Source organism: Scyliorhinus canicula, chromosome 5 (genome assembly GCF_902713615.1).
Source record: "Scyliorhinus canicula chromosome 5, sScyCan1.1, whole genome shotgun sequence".
Lineage (NCBI taxonomy): Eukaryota > Metazoa > Chordata > Chondrichthyes > Carcharhiniformes > Scyliorhinidae > Scyliorhinus > Scyliorhinus canicula.
Genome location: NC_052150.1, coordinates 174,293,807 through 174,315,299, shown reverse-complemented (window position 1 = coordinate 174,315,299; position 21,493 = coordinate 174,293,807). Strand labels below are relative to the sequence as shown.

The window sequence follows — 21,493 nt, the reverse complement described above, 5'->3', positions numbered from 1 at the left end:
CCCGTGTGGTTGACACAACACTGGCAGTGTGCCAAATGGAATTTCACAATGCTGAGATTTCTATGTATTTGTGTTGTTCGTAAGCAGTGCATTGGAAATATGGTGACAACGTTTTTTGATACTATTTACATCTGTGTCACAATGTTTCAAAAATAGGTTTGTTAAAAAGTGTCTTATTGCAGAATTGTACAGAATTGTTGCTGTGTGACTAATTACGTCTGGTCTCTTGAGTATTTTAAAATAGAATAATGTTCATCTTTCACCTGTTTCACTTATTTGCAGAATGGTATGAGAATCCTCATTCTGAGTCTGAAAATTCATTTAAATTGTTTTTGATTTTGTGATGTGCTCAAATCGTAAATGAAATGCATCATATGTAAGAATGCAAAATTGGTGCGGTTACCTACATATATTGTCAAGCATGAAACAGTTACAATGAAAGGGTAAACAAATCATATGTTACAATTACACATGTTAAACCAGCTGGCAGTCATCGATGCTTGTTTTGACTTTTACTGCTCAGTTGCTGCTTGTCAATTTGCACAAGTATCTAATACTGGATACAGTCAAAACTAAAATGTAGTGGTCATAAGAATTCCATACATTATGCTATGAGGTGTCAATAGATGATTTAGCCTAGGTCACTCTTTTGGGCGTGATTCTCCAGCCTCGTTACGCTCTCACTCGAGCGAAACCAGGCCGGTGAATAGCAGGAGAGGTGGAAAACGTGAACCGTGCTGGGCATCAAACTGTTTGCGATGCAACTGACCTGTCCCATGGGCGAAACTGGGAGCCCGCCATACTGTGGCGAGAAACCAAATATCACCACGTAAGCCCTTTTTCCATACAATTAACGGGAGCTACCCCACATCCAATGGCCTCTCATGATTCAGCAGCCTCCCCAGCAAGTGTTCACACTGGTACCGATTAGTACTCCTTTTGAAAAACTGGAACCTGGCGGATGGGCTGCAGCAGGGACCCTAGGAGGTGAACAGCCAACTTTGCTCATGGGCAGTGAGCCCAGGGGCACTGGGCATGCTGTCCCTGTGCTTGGGGGAGGGGGGGTGGGCTGCCCTGGTTGGGGGTGGGCTGCCATGGGGGGGTTGTGTGTATTGGCGCTGGGTGGAGGAGTGGGGTGTGGGGGACCCTGCGGAGTTGGGGGGGGGGGTTGGATATGGGTGGGTCTGCCATGCCAATCCTTGGACCGTGTGTTCCGTACTGGGGGGCAATCCTAACCCTTGCCTGTCTGCCCGACCAACCATTCATAACTCTCACTGACTGCAGAGGCCTCTGGTTGTGCGGCTGAAGGCTATTGCTAATCGGGAATTGGCAATCATAGTTAAGTGAGCACTTCACACATCCCAAGAGGATCCTGTGTGCACAAGCTATATAGCTGTGGGGCTCATTGCCTTGCAGCCTAATCGCAGCTTGGTGCATGGACATTGTGCTTGAACACTGCGGGAGGCAGCATAGTGGCCAACCTTCGATCACCCAGGGTATGGGCCCCAGCCCCGAGCACATGTCTGCAGCCGGGTGTGCATGGGCAGGACGTGCTGGGTTGGGGAAGGGGGGGGGGCATGGGATTGTTGGTCATGATAAACAAAGAGCCAGAGACGTTGTAGTGGTTGTGGTGATGGTATTTTAATGTTCCTCATTCAAGTGTACCTTATCCTGATGGTACCACCCCACTATCCTCGCCCCCCCCCCTTCCCCCCACAATGCACACTCCACCCCTTACCTCCTCATCCACCCTGGCCACTGCAGTGCTCTCAGTGATCCTCGATGTGCTTGGCCTTCGTTGCTCTACCCCTATGTCTAGGTAGAACATCTCCAGGATGCGCATCATGGGTGGAGGCAACCAGCTGCTTATGGGCAGCACGGTAGCATTGTGGATAGCACAATCGCTTCACAGCTCCAGGGTCCCAGGTTCGATTCCGGCTTGGGTCACTGTCTGTGCGGAGTCTGCACATCCTCCCAGTGTGTGCGTGGGTTTCCTCCGTGTGCTCCGGTTTCCTCCCAAAGTCCAAATATGTGCAGGTTAGGTGGATTGGCCATGATAAATTGCCCTTAGTGTCCAAAATTGCCCTTAGTGTTGGGTGGGGTTACTGGGTTATGGGGATAGGGTGGAGGTGTTAACCTTGGGTAGGGTGCTCTTTCCAGGAGCCGGTGCAGACTCGATGGGCCGAATGGCCTCCTTCTGCAATGTAAATTCTATGTAAATCACGTCCCGTGGCCTTCGATCCCCTGCCAGGCGTCCTCTGGGGCCGGAGGGCCTGCAGCACACTTGTCAGCGATACATGCACAGCCATGCTGCCTTGTTCCAGGTGCTGGCTGCGAGACATGGCCTCATCAGATTGGTGGAACTCAGAGGAGCTCATCGCTACCGTCGACAGTCCATAGCATGGGTCCAGATTGCCACCCAGCACCAACTACTCCTGGTTGGTGCCCATAGGGCCATGGGGTTCACCTCTGGATGGAGGGGCAGCTGGTTTGAGCATCAGCGGTCTCTGCATCATCTGGCTGTGCCAGCCCTGGCAGTTCCCCATGGTCCGCACCATAGTGTCGACGCCTTTGATGATGCTCCTAAGTGATCAGGCCATGCTCTGCCTCAATGCCCACCTGCAACTGGGACGAGCTCCACAGCACCTTGGGCATTCCCATCTGAGAGTGGGACATGTCCCGCGGCACATCATCAATGTCAGCATGGTACTGGGTCACATCCATTATCGAGTCGGACAGTCTACCTAGGCCCTCAGCCATGGCAGTCACTGACTGCGCAACACCTTGGACACCTTCACTCATGCTGCTGACATTGTGCACCAGGCTCTCCACTGCGGTCCCCAACCCTAGCAGTGTTGGCCTGCGTGCCATGCATTGTCGGTGACATCTTCTGTGCCTGTAACCTCTGGGACTCCAATCAGCTAAGGACCTGCTGGATTGTCGCTTACATCCCCCTCTGTATGTCCCAGCTGCTACCTAGCTTCTCCATCAGCTCCAGGTAAATCTGTTCCAGCGGCTCAGCATCTGGCTGGGACCCAGTTGGATCCTGGGATCCAGCAACCCTTCGACTGCTGTCTCATCTGGGCATTACTGCCTCCGCCTGATGTGCATCAGTGACTGTGGTGCTCACGGAATTGTACCCCAGAAGCCTGTCCACTGATGTTGCCTACTGAGGTGCATGTGTCTGTGCTGGTGGCGGGTGGGGATGAAAGCCTCAATGGTTGCATCCTCAGAGCTCTCCTCCGAGGTGGTCGCATGGGAGGCAGGTGAGGTGGTCACTCCGGATGGGTTGGCACTGTCAGCTGAAAGACCCGTGGGAGAATGAACACAAAGACAGTAGGAGGGATGGGTCAGTCTGTATGGCAATAACAAGTCACGTGGGGCACGGTGAATCCTCACCTCTGCGGGGTGAGCCAACCTACACATTGGTGACTGCTCTGACCTTGGCCACCCCCTAACCTCCACAGCCGTTCCTTGAAGGTCATGAGAATTCTTATGTCTGGCACCCCTACGCCGATCTGGGCTCTCTCTCGGAGATTGTGGGAAAGCTACTCCTGCAGAGACACCGAGAGGGCATTGTTAGTCACATGAGGTTCACATGGGGGGGGGGGGTGTGAAGGGAGAGTTGGGGCAAAGGGAGGGGGTGAAGGGTGGGTTGGGGGGGCAGATGGAGGATTGGGGGTGCTGGTTGTGTTCGTGGGCAGGTGGGTGTGGGGAACTCACCCATGCTGCCCCGTGTAGGTCATTGACAATCTTGCGGCACTGGATGCCAGTTATCCTGCTTACGCTGATGGATGCTGCCACGTCATCCCAGGTGGCACTCGCTGCCCTGTGGCTCACCCTCTGGGACCCTCTGAACAGGACATCTCTCCTGGCCTCCACCGCAAATAGGAGCCTTCCCAGGTCGATGTCTCCAAACTTTGGGGCCAGTTGTCTCTGCGCCATGGCTGTGAGCTGAGGGGTTGGTTGTGCAAGTGCTGTTTTAAGTGCTCCACCTTGTTAGCGGGTTGGTGCTCCCAGCAAATTGGATGGCGAGCTTTCAGTTGCGGTGTGAAGCCTGTGAGGCCTTGTTAAGTGGACAAATTAATGTTGAATAGCCTTGCTGGCCTCACCGAGACGAGCGCTGGGAAGCTCGTGGCAGTTCCCGCTTGCTACCAGACTTCGCAATCTGGAGAATTGTGCCTTTTATTTTGCCACAGAGCAGCATTAGAAGAGGTTTGGGAATTGATTACCTTGGCTTGCTTTTGACCAGGAATTAATACATGGCTTGAGGAGATTTTTAAAAATCAAATGAAAGGCTTGCATTTCACGACCTCAGAACATCCTAAAGCAATCTGGGTGGTAGCAAATGGAAAATGGATTCCAAAAATATTAATTAGGCCCTGGTGTTATATTCCACTGGATCGGAGGGAACCCCATAATTCTAAATTCCTTCATCCTCTCCCGCTGCCTTATGCATAATATTGCTCAGCATAATATCATATGCTGAAGACCAGTTGTACAAATGTTTATTCCTCTTCCACACCCAAACCATCATTTTAGGAACATTAACAAGCAGCTATAATGTTTAACATAAGGTTTGTAATATCAGTGTATTGGGGCAGAATTGGTGGAACCAGCGTGAAAGATTGTATATTTTAATTTTGAGTGAATAACATGTTTTCCATGATCTTTTGCACTGATTTGAAGATTTAATTCACTCAGATCAGGCACTGGCCACAAAATGGAGTCCGCACCCAGGTCGAAATTGAGATTTTTGCCAATGGCAATGGTTCAGGAAGGCAGTTCAAATGGTGCTAATTTTCTTAGATGTGCTGGCACTAGTAGACATATTTTAAAGTTTTTCATATGAATTATATTTGATTTATGAAGAAACTGGCTTGTGTACACCAATAAAACTATTAAATGGTTCAGTATTTTAAGCAATGTTCAGTGAGGACTGAACACTTCTGCATATTTTTGATAAACTTATTTCCAGCTGTATTGAAACTGCATCAAGTTTCTCACTTTAAATTCCTCAAGAAATACTTATTACAATCTATTAGGCTGTCCAATTACACTGGGTCATGAAAGATTTTACATCTGTGCCGATATTTATCAGTATCTTGAAATGTAACCTGACCAGTGCAATTTCGAACCCATTGAGGGTGCATTATATTGGTTTACCCAAAATGTAAACTTTACCCTGGATACTTAGAAGCATTTATGAAATAAGCAATGTAGCAAGTGCAACATTTTCAGACGAAACATACTTGGATTTCTGAGAAAAGAATTTGAACGGAAAGTTTTCCCTGTGCTACTCCTTCATGAACACACATTTTCAAAAATTATTTTCGTGGGACTTAGAATATTTTTTTTAAGATCCAAGGTATTTGTTGCCTCTTTTTAAAAAAAAAATATATATAACCAAATCCTTTTGGACAATCTATTCACTATGTTGTAAATGGGATAATAGCTGGTTTGAAGTGTACTATCATGCAAATAAAGCTGAAAGCGATTTATAAAGTAATCCAATTCCAGATTGCGGTGCAGCCATTGAACATGGTTTCAAATAAGAGTTGTTTTCCTACACAAATCATATTACATTCTGTTGCAGTGAATGCGATCGATGTTATGTTGAAAGCTAGAAAAGAAATTCGGCAAGTCAGGCAGAATCAACGGAGACTCAAAAGTCCAGTCTATCAATGGTCCGGTCCAGACTCTTCCATTCTGAGGAGAGGTCTTAAAATTGAAGCATCAATTGACTGACTGCCTTCTGTTTCTCCACAGGTGCTGCCGATCAGTGCGATAGTTTGAGCCTTTTCTGTTTTCAGACTTGCAGCATCTGCAGCATTATGCCTTTTGTTTACCATGTTTTGCTGTTTGGGTTGTCTCTCCTGCAGCGACTGTGAGGTAAATACTCACAGTGGGACAAGTACCATGTGATGTGAATGAAAAGATGAGCTGGATTTAGTTAGCTGGCTTCAACAATGTCCAGCAACAAAATATTATTTCACGAAAGGCAAGTTTAAAATCCTACCTTCAGTAATTCAAAATTAAAAGGTGCCATCTGGAGGTGGAGCATCCCATCAGGAAGGCTAGATCAGCAATCTTTTTGCCTTTGTCATTAATGTTCATTGTAAAGCCACACAAACTTTATTAGTTTTAAGATGCACAACATTTAAAACTATACTACAGCACTGCAGGTTATTTACTAAACACTTAGTTTTGAGATTGCGCAATCCACGTATTACCTCTTGAGTTGTGCTCAGGTGGGGGATGAAGTAGGTGGAGAGGAGAAATATTATCCAGCTGTTGTTTTAATTAGTGCTGTGATATTCTCAAGGGGAACAATCCATTAAAAAATACACATTGGGTGCTTGCCAAATGGCTGTTGTAGATGCACTGTTAAGGTCCTGTTTGTCCACTAATTGCAACAATTTCTAATAGAATTCAGTTCCTGATGTAGATCTGTTTTATATTTTGATTCATTTAATGAGTTGGTTTTATGGTTTGATTTGCAGTAACCAGCAAGGTCCCACCGAGGTACCAAGATTTTAAGGTCATTATTGTTGTGTCAGTAGGCTTGGGGAGATAGAACTTCAGAACTAAACAGTGAATATAACCTATTGCTTGTAGAAGGCATTGTTTTTGTGTAAATACATTTATGCAAATATGGCATGTTTAGCCCCTGAAATGTAATTGATTCGAATTGGCAACTTTAGCAGGTCTTACTGTAACCTTTTAACATGAATAGAACAACTAAGAATATGATTGAGATGTGTCAGTAAGGTTCTATGAAAGGAAGGTTTTGTATAACAGAACTGTTTTTCACAGTGTACTGGTAGTACATTTAAATGTTCAGAAGGTGCTCGAAGAGGTAGTTAGACAAAATTAGGGCTCATGATTAGAATGAATATATTAGAATAGATTGAGAATGATTAATGAGCAGAAAACAAACAAATGGGTCATTTTTGGGATGGAAATGAGTTATTGCAAGGATCAGTGCTCAGGTCTCATTATTTATAATTTATATCAATGACTTGAAGGGACCAAATGTAATGTATCAAAGTTTAATGATAAGATAGACGGGAAAGTAAGATGAGAGGAGGACAAAGCTGCGAAAGCGCATTAAGTGGCAAGAAGGTGGCAGATGAAGTATAATTTAGGGATGTTGAATCATAGAATCAATACAGCACGGAAAGAGGCCATTCAAACTGCTAATCGTTTTGTTGTAAACCTGCAGATTCTTTTTATCTTCAGTTACTTATCCAATTTCCTTTGAAAGCTGCAGTTGAATCCACTGCCTCCACCCTCTCTGGCAGTGCATTCCGGGTCTCAACCACCTGTTGCATAAAAAACTTTGTCTCCTGTCTCCTATGATTCTTTTCCCAGTCACCTCAATTATGTGTTCTCAGGTTCTTAATTCCTCTGTTTCTCCCTATCTACTCCGTCTAGATCCCTCATGATTCTGAACAGCTTTTCAAATCTCCTTTCAACTTTCTCTAAGGAGAACATCCCCAGCTTTCCCAAACTATCCACATAACTGAAATCCCTCATCCCTGTAACCATTCTCATAAATCTTTTTTAAAAAATCTTTTTATTGGCATTTTCAAAATTATATACATTGCTGTTCATTTTCAATTATTGTACAGTCACAGAGGTTCCTTCTTGGGTGTCTCTATTCACAGTCTGTTGCCATCTGGCTCAGCATAGAATCCTCCCTATCCCCCCCCCCCCCCCCCCCAGCTCCTCTCTACTTGACCCCCCCCCCTCCGTCCCGTTTCCCCCCCCCCCCCCCCCTTTCACCGCTGCTCCCCATTTTCTCTTGCTGGGTTTTGCTACCTCACCTTGCACCCTCGCATTCCTCTTTCTATCTTGTCCTGGCTACTGGCTATTTGTTTATTTATGTGTTGGCCACAAACAGGTCTTTGAACAGCTGAGTGAATGGCTCCCATGTTTTGTGGAAGCCTCTTCTGACCCACTGATGGTGAGTTTGATTTTCTCCATTTGGAAAATTCTGATAGGTCGGACAGCCAGTCTGCAGCTTTAGGTGATGCTGCTGATTGCCAACAAAGCAGGATTCTACGGTGGGCGATCAGGGAGGCAAAGGCAAGGGCGTCTGCCCTCCTCCCCATAAATCGTTTCGGCACCCTCTCTTCTTCCTGAAGTGTAGTGCCCAAAACTAGATGCTCCACTCCAGTTGAAGCCAAACTAGTGTTTTATGAAGGTTCATCATACCTTCCTTGCTCTATATCTTAGAACATAGAACATACAGTGCAGAGAACATAGAACATACAGTGCAGAAGGAGGCCATTCAGCCCATCGCGTCTGCACCGAACCACTTAAGCCCTCTCTTCCACCCTATCCCTGTAACCTAATAACCCCTCCTAACCTTTTTTCTTATAGTCAGTACACAAACATAACATGCAGATAGAGCAAGCACATGGGAAAGCAGTGGGTAAGTTGACCTTTATTGCAATTTGCATTATACGAGTAAGGAAACCTTGTTGTAATATGCAGGCTTTGATGAAACGACGCCTCAAGTACTGTGTGTAGCTTTCGCCTCCTTACCGTACTTGACCTGGAGTGAGTGCAACAAAGTTTACAAGATGAGATTGCTCGTCTACAAGGAGAAATTGAGTAGGGCCAATATTCTTTGGATTTTAGAAGAATCAAAGGCAATTTCATATCAATGTGTAAAATTCTGGGAGAGCTCAACAGAGTAGATGCTGTGAGGCTGTTGTTCCAGGCTGAAGAGTGCAGAACAAGGGACCGTAGTCTCCAGGCTAAGGCTAAACATATATAACTTAGATGAGAAGAAATTTCTTCACTTTTGAGGTTGTGAATCTTTTCAGTTAGCTACCCGAGAGGGCTGTGGATTCTCAGTTGTTGAGGTCAATCAATTCTTGGCACTAAGGGAATCAGTATGGTGCAAAAGTGGAGTTGATGTATACATTTAGCCATGATCTTATTGAATGGTGGAGCAAGGTTAAGGGGCCATATGGTCACTCCTGCTTGTATGTATGCCTTTATGTTCCTGGTGCTTGTCATCCTTGGTGACCCTGAAATTTAATTGGATTCCATAGTCCATAACTGGTTGCTTTAATAGTTTTGTGTTATCTGGTAGTGGTGTATTCAGGCTGATAGCGGTGTGTCCAGGCTGTCAGGCCAGCTTGAAAGGTTGCAGCACTTGAATACTGCATAGCAAAAGTTATAGGATGTCAAATTGTATTTATATTCAGTGCCGTCTTAGAGCTGATTATGTCCAGAAAGTGATTCCTAGGACTGGAAGCTTCTGTTCCAGCTGTATTACAAATCTATGTAAATTACATGTGTTATTGTGCAAATGTCAGATATTCCTGACCTCCCTTAGTGACTCCATGTGTAAATTGCGTGGTATGTTTGTAAGGTATACAAACCATCAAGATTACAGATTGACTCCTAACCATTGCCGATTGTCGTAAAAACCCATCTGGTTCAGTAATGTCTTTTAGGGAAGGAAATCTGCCATCGTTGCCTGGCCTACATGTGACTCCAGACCCACAGCAATGTGGTTGACTCTTAACTGCCCCCCTCAAGGGCAATTAGGGATGGGCAATAAATGCTTGCATAGCCAGCGACGCCCACTTCCCGTGAACAAATAAAAAACAATGTTTTACAGTGTCAGCAGACTCCAATCACTGTCTGAACTCACTGGCAACTATCTGTTCTTTTGAAATGTATAAGCCTAATGTGGGTTTTCTTCCTGTTATGTGGTGACAATGTAATATTGAGGATTTGGGAGCTGAAGTAAGGTTTGTAGGTGAAGAAAAGTGAATTACTGAAATACAAAATAGGTAGTAATAGTGACATACATCAGTGTCAAATATCAAATTTATTTCTGTGACTAAGGGGTCAAAACCCAAGAATAAGAGGTACGCCATTCAGGACTGAGATGCGGAAGAACTTCTTTTCCGAGTTGTGAACTTGTGGAATTCTCTACCACAGCAAGCTGTTGTGGCCAGTTCAAGAGGGAACAGCTAATGGGATCAAGGGGTATGGAGATAAAGCGGGAGTGGGATATTGAATTTGCATGATCAACCATGATCATATTGGATGATGGTGCAGGCTCGAAGGGCCGATTGGCCTACTCCGGCACCTATTTTCTATGTTTCTATGGAAACTGACATGTTGGCATATAATGGAGTGAAACCATATAAATGGTTCTTTTTCTGCCCTTCACTTCTGCATTTGACCATAGTATCGATATTTGACCATTGTATCGATATTATATAAATGATTATTAATTTATAAATGTTTGTACAAGATGGGGAAAAACACTTAAGAATTGTGCTTCTAAATTGTGAAAAAGATAAAAAAAACTTAAGACTTTTAACCTGCGCATTTGGATCATTATTTCCATACCAATTTTTCTCTGGTGGCTTTCCTGTCCTGAAGGTGTTTACTCCTTAGTCGAGATTATGGGAGCGATTCTCCGAGCCCCGGGCCGGAGAATCGCTGCAACCGCGCCACGATGCTCCGACGCTGGCGCTCGATTCTCAGAGGTGAATTGGCGCGATTTGCACAATGAGTTTGGCGCGGCGCAGGCTGCGGGCCGCCGGATGGGCCGAGCATCCGCGCGGATACGACAGAGTCCCGCCGGCGCTGTTTACCCCTGGTCGCTGCCGGCGGGAACTCTGTGATGCACTAACAATTGCACAAAAAGACTTGAATCGGTACAAGAGAGGCTTTATTACCGTGAGATGTTATTCCTTCGGCTGCAGCTGTAGAATGGCAGCTCAGGGGAACTTATGAATATATATACTGCTCCCTGTGGGCGGAGCTAACCTGCAGGGGCTTACCGAAACCTGTAATACAGGTGCTGTCGTACATCCCATAATACAGGCACATATATATATATATATATATATATATATATATATGTATTATGGGATGTACGACAGTACCTGTATTACAGGTTTCGGTAAGCCCCTGCAGGCTAGCTCTGGGTGACTCCAGGAGCGAGCCAAAATCTTCCATGTCCTCTACTGTGGGCAGGGGAACGAGGGATGGACCTGGTGGGGCTGATGTTGGGGGCGCCGGGGGAAAGGAGGGTGGCGCGTGGGAAGGGAGGTGTGTGGACATGGGATCGGCACCCGAGGGGGGCCAGGTCCCTGAGCAAGACTGTATCCTGGCGGCCGTCGGGGAACTCCACGTAGGCATACTGAGGGTTCGCGTGGAGCAGGCGTACCTTGTCCACTAGAGGGTCTGCCTTGTGGAGCCTGACATGCCTACGAAGCAGGACCGGCCCTGGAGCTGCGAGCCAAGTCGGGAGCGACACCCCGGATGTAGACTTCCTAGGGAAGGCAAAAACACGTTCATGGGGTGTTGTTAGTTGTGGTGCACAGCAGTGACCGAATGGAGTGGAGAGCGTCAGGGAGGACCTGCTGCCAGCGTGCGGCTTGGAGGTTGCTGGACCGTAGGGCCAGCTGGACGGCCCTCCATACCGTCCCATTCTCCCTCTCTACCTGCCCGTTTCCCTGGGGGTTGTAGCTGGTCGTCCTGCTGGAGGCGATACCCCTGCTGAGCAGGAACTGACACAGCTCATCGCTCATGAATGAGGATCCCCTGGCACTGTGGATGTAGTTGGGGAAACCGAACAGAGCAAATATGGAATCGAGGGCCTTGATGACGGCGGCAGACGTCATATCCGGGCATGGGACGGCGAAGGGAAACCTAGAGAATTCATCAACCACACTAAGGATGTAGGTATTGCGGTCGGTGGAGGGGAGGGGCCCTTTGAAATCCACGCTGAGGCGTTCAAAAGGGCGGGACGCTTTCACCAGGCACGCGCGGTCTGGCCGGTAGAAGTGCGGCTTGCACTCCGCACAAACCTGGCAGTCTCTGGTGACTGTCCGTACATCCTCAACGGAGTAGGGTGGATTACGGGCTTTGACCAGGTGGTACAATCGAGTGACCCCTGGATGACAAAGGCTGTCGTGCAAGGCACGGAGCTGGTTCACTTGTGCACTGGCACATGTACTTCGGGAGAGGGCGTCTGGGGGCTCGTTGAGCTTGCCGGGGTGATACAAGATCTCGTAATTAAAGGTGGAGAGCTCGATTCGCCACCGCAAGGTTTTGTCGTTTTGATCTTGCCCCGCTGCGTGTTGTTAAACATGAAGGCTACCGACCGTTGGTCAGTGAGGAGAGTGAATCTCCTGCCGTCCAGGTAATGCCTCCAGTGCCGCACAATTGCCTGGGCCTCCTTTTCAACAGAGGAATGTCGAATTTCGGAGGCATGGAGGGTGCAGGAAAAGAATGCCACGGGTCTGCCTGCCTGGTTTGGAGTGGCGGCAAGTGCAACATCTGAAGCGTCGCTCTCTACTTGGAAGGGCAGTGTCTCGTCTACTGCGTGCATCCCGGCCTTCGCTCTATCTGAGCGAATACGGGCGAAGGCCCGTTGTGCCTCGTCCGTGAGGGGAAATTGAGTGGACTGGATCAGTCGGTGGGCCTTGTCCGCGTATCTTGGGACCCACTGGGCGTAGTAAGAAAAGAACCCCAGGCATCGTTTGAGCCTTGGGGCAGTGAGGGAGGGGAAGCTCCATGAGGGGGCGCATGCGGTGGGTATCGCCGAATTTGAGGGTGAGGCTCTGGAGGTTACATTGGAAGTCCAGGCCCAGTAAAAGTGTCGCACAGAGGTTGGGGAGAACGTACAGGCGGCAACGGTTGAAGTCAACGCCTTGTACAGTGAGTTTGACCACGGAGAAACCCCGGATCGGGACAGAGTGGGATCCGGAGGCCAGGGAGATCCGCTGGTTGGCGGGATGGACCGTGAGGGAGCAGCGCCTTACCGTGTCCCGATGGATGAAGCTGTCTGTGCTCCCGGAGTCGATTAGGCAGGAGGTCGCGTGGCCGTTGATGAGCACCATCGTAGAAGCAGTAGCCAGGTATGAGGACGGGATTGGTCGAGAGTCATGGAGGAGAGTAGCGGGCGATTGTCCGAAGAGTCCGTAGAGTCCGACGAGTAGCGGCAGCGACCCAGGTCCCGTGGTCCAGTCCTGAGGGGAGGACAAAATGGCGGCGTCTGAAGTACCTGCGGGGAAGAAGATGGCGGCGCCCACTGATCGCACGTAGCCCTGGGAGCAGCGGATGGCGGGGTCCATTGCGCGACCGGCTGAGGCGAGGGGGAGAGTTTGACGTGATAGCGGCAACTGCGCGGGCCTGACACACGCTGCAATGTGGTCTTTCTTGCCACAGGATTTACAGGTCGCGGTGCGGGCCGGGCAGCGCTGTCGAGGGTGCTTCTGCTGGCCGCAGAAGTAGCAGCGGGGACCCCCAGGGTGCGCGGTGTGGCGGGCAGCGCAGGTATACTGCGCGGGAGCGGCCCCAGTCGGGGGGGCCAGTTGCGGGGTCCACGAGGGGTAGGATGGGTGGGGCGGGCGGGGTAGGATTGCACATTACGGGAAGCGGCCGTCATAGAGACCGCTAAAGTCTTTGTCGCCGCTAGATCGAGCGCGGCCCCTTCCAGCAGTTGTTGCCGGATGGGGTCCGATGCAATACCCGTCACCAAGCCATCTCGCATGAGGAGATTCGAATGTTCCATAGCCAAGACGGCCTGGCACTCGCAGTCCCGTACTAGAGGGATAAGGGCCCGCCAGAAGTCCTCAATCGACTCACCCGGTTGCTGGACGCGAGTGGCGAGTACATGTCTCGCAAACAGAGTGTTTGTCGACTGGACGTAATTCTCTTTGAGAAGTTCCATGGATCGGGCGTAGGTAGGCGCCTGGAGCTGTGAAGCATTTATGCTAACCACCATGCTACCGTGCTGCCCCTATCTTTACCCAACATCCCATTCTCATTTTGAACAGTAATTATTGGTATGTTTGATCAGGAGAAAGAAGGATTTCCACCTCCCTTCCCTCCCTATCCACAGCCCAGATGTCTGGTCAGCTCTCAACAGTGGCTAAGAGACTGAACCAGAGCTATAACGTTTTAAAATTTTAAGACGGTGCAGAAAGATTGATTCATTCCAGGAGTGATAAGATAAGAAATAGGGCTTGGTTATTTTATAAAACAAACTTTATTCAAACAAAAGAAAACAATATTTAAACTTCAACTCTTGCCACTAATTGATTACATGTAGTTTCTTAACCTTAACACATTAGTTCCCATTTAGCAGCACTGAAAATAAACATTCAACTCTGGTTCAAACAGACAGACAAAGGCAATACTTGCATTCAACAAAGCAATGTTTCTTCTGTTAGGGAAATTCATTCTGAACCCTTTTGCAAAGCTTGCCTCAGTGGCTAATTTTCATGACCTCTTTCGGCCGATTTCTGAAACCGTCTCCCTTTACCTGTTAAAATCAGGATTCTCTCTGTCTTGCTCGCTCTCTCACTCGCTCTCTCGTGCTCTCTCTCGCTCTCACTCTCTCTTTCTCACTCTCTCGTGCTCTCTCTCGTGCTCTCTCTCGTGCTCTCTCTCGTGCTCTCTCTCGTGCTCTCTCTCGTGCGCTCTCTCGTGCTCTCTCTCGTGCTCTCTCTCGTGCTCTCTCTCGCGCTCTCTCTCGCGCTCTCTCTCGCTCTCTCTCTCGCGCTCTCTCTCGCGCTCTCTCTCGCGCTCTCTCTCGCGCTCTCTCTCGCTCGCTCGCTCTCTATCGCTCGCTCTCGCTCGCCCTCTCGCTCGCTCTCTCAGCTCGACCCAGGCCCTCAAACAAAGGTTCTCTGAGGTTTCCAGTCTTGAACTATCATCGTTATCTTGGCTGTTTGATTGCCCACTCCCGTTTATACAAAAGAACAGAGCCATGCTATTGATATGCAACTAACCTCCCATTGATGGACAAAGAGGCCATCAGGCTCTGTATTGGGTTAATGGCTGGTCAGACTGGAGTGTTTGGAAGGACAATGTACCTGGGGTGGTGGGGGTATCCACTGTATTTGCACTAACGAGTTTAAGTCTGACTGGGGCAATGTAATTCGGCCATGTCTGACTCTATGCCTGTTTACCTCCTAAATTGCCTGCTACATCTTGGATCTCATTTCTTTACCCAAGTTCCTAAAATCTCTCTCGCGTAACACTACTGCAAAAATGAAACCAGTTAGCTCATCAGATTGTGCACTTTCCTGACCTTTATGGCTCAGCTAGTTGTTAAATTAACTCGCAGAGCAGTTAGGGAGGTTTTTCTTAAAACAAAATTAAAATCTTAGACTGTGGGGTGGAGGAGAGGTGGCTCTTTCATGCAGTGGCTTGGGCACTGGCCTTTTAACCTCTGGGTTCAGATCCATTCCTAACTGCTGGAATTGAAAGTCTCTTTTGTCTGATAGCCACAAGAATTCCATGTGGTTTGAGCCTCGAGTCCTCTCAATCCAACTCCTGTAGACATGTACTTTAGCACAAAGCCACAGTTATTGGCACAAAATTGGCAGTCACAGTTAGACAGACCACAGGATGACTAGTGTGGAAAATAGAAAAATGTCACTGGTGTGGTGTGATGCCATCACCTGAGGCTGGGTCTGGGGCAAATCGATCAGTCAGAGTAGAGAATGCTTCATTCTGCACCTAAGCTGTATTGTAACTGTCCTGAATGCCTTCAATGGAAGTGTTCCATTCCCACTGTTAATATCATTCACTTTGAAGTCCACAATTGATTTTAGCTTTGAGGAATAATGTTGTGCATTTGTATTTCACGGTAATGCTTTAGATGCCCTGTACTACAAAACTAGATTTCTGCATTGCTTCTCCGGTTCTTTATCAACCGGCACTCTCAATTTTTTTTCTGTTTTAATGTGCAAAGTAGATGGGACTCTGTAGATGTATGGAACGAGTAAAGTTAACAAACAATTAGAGTATGGCAGTGTTGGCGTGAAATATGCACTATATTCAGCTCCAAAATGCCGCCTTTTCAGCCTTCACCAGTGCTACCACTCTGTATTGAGCTGTACTTTGTCACATTTTAAATATATTTAGGCTGAAAGGATTGCATATTGATGCATTGACATCTTTTGTTGTGTAAGGTTGAGTAGTCCATTGATTGTTCCATTCTGTTTGTGGGAAATGTTATTTTTAGAGATACCTATGGAGACTTAGTTTGGCAATGGTGGAAATGGGTTGCATGTTAAGTTTTGTACCACTCTGAAGTTAAGAACATAAAAAGTACTCTTTTTAAAAAGAAAAAGTGGTAACATTAAAGTAGCTCCATGTTATAGATGGAACTTGAACATGCAGATTGTAGGTCAGTATGCATGTGAAATCTCCATATGTAAGTTTTAACCATAGTGCCATAATCAGGGCATAAGTGTACGGACCTTGCCCTGATCTGGACCAACATTTCAGTCTTCAAAATTTTCACTTCCAGAAGATAATTCTGATCATGTGGAAAGCTGCATTATGTGACTCTACATGTGATATTGATAAAATGTTGTAGAAATAAGGAACAGAAAATGCTGGAAATATGCAGCAGGTTGAGCAGAGTCTGAGTTTTCAGAATACTCTTGTGTACCAGTAGCTACAGTGATTTGGGCCGATTGCGTGGACTGCGTGACTTCTTTGTGGAGCACTTTTGTTCAGTCCAAGAACTCGAGCTTCTGGTTGCTTGTCATTTTAATTCTCTACCGTGTTTCCAGGCTGACCTTACTGTCCATGGGATGTGGGCATCGGTGGCTGGGCCAGCATTTATTGGCCATTCCTAATTGCCCTTGAATGGAGTGGCTTGCTGAGCCATTTAAAAGTCAACCATATTACTGTGGATCTGGAGTCACATGTAAGGCCACAACAGGTAAAGATGGGAGATTTCCCTCCATAAGGGAACATGAGTAAACCAGATGGGCTTCTAATGACAATCAACAACCTTTTCAAGGTCATCATTAGACTTTTAATTCCAGACTTTTTTGTGAGTTAATCTGCCTTGGTGAGATTGAAATCTGGGTCCCCAGAGATTTATCCTTGGTCTCTGGGTTATTAGTCTAGTGACAATACCACTACGCCACCCCTTCCCCTAAATCACACGAGTAAATGGAGCAATTATTACTAGAACCAACCTTTTTTGTTTTCCTAACAATAACACTGCATAATTATTTTCAATAAAGCTTTTAAATAACATTGTAGTCCAAATAGTACAAAGTACTGGCTGATGATAACTATTACTATTTTACACTTCTTGCTGGTTTCATTTCCTTGATTAGCAGCAAACTGTACCTATAATCTAGGCCCATCCATTTGTATTCACCTTTGTCTATTTTACCAATCACTAAGGGGAGGCATATTGCTGAAACTTTTAGTCTTGTACTCACCAGGACAATCACAGGAATGCCAAATTTTCAAATGATCATCATACTTTATTCTACAAGAGAAACTCTGATTGGTTGGCAAGTGAACTCTGGCCAGGGCATTGCTAAGGGGGGACTTTTTTTATTTCTTCTTTCATGTAATGTGGCTGTGCATTTATTGACCAAGAAGGATTCTAGGAAGGGGACAAATCAAACATGGTTAACCAAGGAAGTGAAAGATAGTCTTAAATTGAAAGTGGCCAAGGTGAGTGGTAAACCAGAGGGTTGGGAAAGTTTCAAAAACCAATAAAAGATGACCAAAAGAATAATAAAGTGGGAGAAGATAAACTGAGTGTAATATAAAAGTGGACAGCAAAAGCTTCTTTAAATATATAAAAAGGAAGGGGGAGGGGAAATGATAATGGGGAACCAGGAAATGGCAGAAGAATTAAACACATATTTTGTGTTAGTCTTCTCAGTGAAAGAAACCAATAACATTCCAAAAATATTAAATAATCAAGGGGCAGAAGGGATGGGGGGGGAAGAGAGGAAATCAGTACAATAATTATCACCGGGGAAACTAATGAGGCTAAAGGCTGAAAAGCCTCCTGGGCCTGATGGGTTGCATCCCAGGATATTAAAGGAACATAGAATATACAGTACAGATGGAGGCCATTCGGCCCATTGAGTCTGCACCGACCCAGTTAAGCCCTCACTTCCACCCTATCCCCGTAACCCAATAACCCCTCCTAACCTTTTTGGTCACTAAGGGCATTTATCATGGCCAGTCCACCTAACCTGCACATCTTTGGACTGTGGGAGGAAACCAGAGCAGACACTGGGAGAAGGCGGGAGGAGCAGACACTGGGAGAACGTGCAGACTCCCCACAGATAGTGGGGATCGAGCCTGGGACTCTGGAGCTGTGAAGCCACAGTGCTAGCCAATTGTGCTACATAGATGGTGGAAGCACTTTGTAGTAATCTTCTAAGAATCCTTACATTTTGGAAAAGCTCCAGAATATTGGAAAACTGCCAATGTAACACCTTTATTCAAAAAGGGAGGGAAGAAAGAAGTATCTATAGGCCAGTTAACTTAACTTCTGACATTGGGAAAATGTTAGTGTCCATTATAAAGGATGTAATAGCAGGGTATTTAGAAATGCACAATATAATCAAGCAGAGTCAGCATGACTTCATGAAGGGAAAATCATGCCTGACAAATTTATTCCAATTCTTCAGAGGTGGTAACAAGCAGGATAGATGAAGGAAAACCAGTAAATGTAATATGCTTTGAATTCCGCTCAAAAAGTGTTCAATAGGGTATCACACAAAAGGCTACTTAATAAGAGCCCATGGTGTGGTGGGTAGTATATTAATATGGATAGAGGATTGGCTAACTGATAAACAACAGAGTTGGGATAAGAGGGGCAGTTTCAGGATGGCAACCTGTAATTGGTGGAGTGCCACGGGGATCTGTGCTGGGGCCACAATTATTTACAATATATATTAACTTGAATGAGGGAAATGAACGCAATATTGTCAAGTTTGTGGATGACACAAATAGGTGGGAGGGAAAGTGGCGAGGATGTCGCAAAGAGTCGACAGAGGGATGTGGGCAGGTGAATCGGCAAGAAATTGACAGATGGAACATAATGTGGGAAAATGCAATTAGGTAGGGAGAATAAAGGAGCTAAATATTATTTAAATGGAGAAAGACTGCAGCGCAGAGGGATTTGGGGGTCCTCCTGCATAAATCACAAAAAGCTAGCATGCAAGTACAGCAGGTAACAGGAAGGTAATTGGCAAGTTGGCTTTTATTTCAAAGGGAATGGAGTATAATAACAGGGAAGTCCTGCCAAAAATGTACAAAACACTAGTTGGGCCACACCTGGAATACTGTGAACAGTTTGGTCTAATTATCCAAGGAAAGGTATACTGGCATTGGAGGCAGTCCAGAGAAGGTTCAGCAGGTTGATCCTGACTATGGAGGGATTCTCTTATGAGGAGCTGTTAAGTATATTGGGCCTGTAGTCATTGGACTACAAGTGACCTTATTGAGACACAGAGGATTCTCAGGGAGCTTTACAGGGTAGATGCTGAGAGGATGTTTCCTCTTGTGGGAGAGTCTAGGACCCGGGGTCACCCATTTAAAACCCTGTTGAAGAGGAATCTCTTCTCTCAGGGGGTGGTGAATCTGTGGAATTCTTTTCCGCAAAGAGCTGTAGAGGCTGGGTCGGTAGGTGTGTTGAAGGCTGAGATAGACAGATTTTTAATCAGTAAGGGAATCTAGGGTTATGGGATAAGGCAGGAAAGTTGAATGGAGTATGAATTCTATATTATATCAGATCAGCCATGATCTCATTGAATTGTGGTGCAAACTTGATGGACCGAATGGCCTCCCTCTGCTCCTATAGCTTATAGATTTATTGTCTTATCCTTGATTGCCCTGAGAAGGTGGTGGTGAACAAGCTCCCAGTTAAATCAAAAAAGGTGCCAGGCAGACCTGGGAGTCCACTGGGTGAGAGAGGCCGACATTTTGGCTTTTGCCTCCCTGTTAGCCCGAAGATAGATTTTGCTCGGGTGGCGGGACTCAAAGCTGCCGAATGCGGGAGTGGGATTGAGGGACCTGGCAGAATTCCTGAGGCTGGAGAAGGTCTAGTTCACTTTGAGGGGCAGAGGGGTTCACCCGCAGGTGGAAGCTGTTTATTGATGTACTATAAGGAGGATTGATCAGTTGTGGGGAGGGGAGGGGGGGGGGGCAGTGGAGGGAGGTGGGGTGTGACTGTTCATTGAGTTGTTCTGCTGTTCTGATTTGTTTGTGTGTGTATATGTGTGTGGTAGTCGGTATTAGGGGTATTACGGTACCCAGGTTGAGGCTGTAAGACCCTTGGTGTGGTAGGTACCTGAGACAGCAAGATCATTGGTGAAGCCTGCCTGCTGGTTCTGCCCAGTAAGGTGGAGTATAAGAGTCAGTGTCTCCCCAGCTGTTGCATTCTGTACCTGCGCTGCTGGGGGAAACATCTCGTCCAATAAAGCCTTCAATTGTACTCCAATCTTGCTTTGCGAGTTGTTGATCGTGCATCAATTTATTGGACTAGATTTTGAAGAATGGAGCCCCGCATCAAGCCGGAGTGTCTGCAACTTAGCCCCCATGCGGCAAACTCAGCGGCAACCTTCAAATACTGGCTGCCGTGCTTCAACGGGTACCTCAGGACGGCCACGACTACACCCACGGAGGACCAGAAACTGCAAGTTCTCCACTCGAGGGTGAACCCAGAAATCTACACGCTCATCGAGGATGCAGACGATTTCGAGGCCGCGATGGTCCTGTTGAAAGGACACTACATTCGCCCAGTAAACCAGGTTTACGCCCGACATCTGCGAGCGACAAGGCGACAAATCCCGGGGGAATCGCTAGACGAATTCTACTGCGCACGTCTGGCACTAGGTAGGAACTGTGACTGCCCGCAAGTTTCAGCCAGCGACCACACAGAACTTTTAATCCGGGACGCATTCGTTGCAGGAATGCTGTCTTCCCAAATCCGTCAGCGGCTGCGAGAGAAAGAGACACTAGGCCTCAAGGAGGCACGGTCCCTTGCTAGCTCCCTGGATGTGGCCTCCCGAAACGCCCGCGTGTACGTCCCCGAGCTTGCGGCAGCCCCTTGGGTAGCGTGGAACCCGTCTGCGGCCGACCCCGATGCATCCCCCCACAAGCTTGTGCCGCGCAGCTACCATGCAACCCCGGGGGGCCCCGCTGTTACGGGCAAGCCAAGCAGAGCTGCCCGGCCCGCTCTTCCACCTGCAAAGGGAAACATCTTGTCCAATAAAGCCTTCAATTGTACGCCGATCTTGCTTCGAGAGTTATTGATCGTGCATCAATGTGAAAATGCCTTGAATAAAATATTTTATGAATAGAAAAAGCGCCAGGCTGTTGGTCATATCTCTCTTTGTAGAAAATGGGTCGTTTGTATGAATGTACGTCGGTTCTTGCAAGTGTATAAGTCATAGAACCATAGAATTCCTACAGTACAGAAGGAGGCCATTCGGCCCATCAAGTTTGCACCGACCCTCTGAAAGAACACCCTACCTATGCCCACTCCCTTGCCCTATTCCCATAAACCCATAATCCCACATCTTTGGACATTAAGGGGCAATTTAGCATGACCAATCACCTAACCTGCACATTTTTGGACTGTGGGAGAAAACCAGACGACCCGGAGGAAACCCACGCAGACAGGGGGAGAATGTACAAACTCCATAAACAGTGA

General features: G+C 47.1%; 1 protein-coding gene across 2 annotated transcripts in view; it reads left to right on the top strand.

Moving 5' to 3' along the window:
- Positions 1 to 21,493, top strand: part of pip4k2aa (phosphatidylinositol-5-phosphate 4-kinase, type II, alpha a) — a 269,625-nt gene that overhangs the window by 3,757 nt on the left and 244,375 nt on the right. The gene's annotated exons all lie outside the window — the stretch shown is intronic.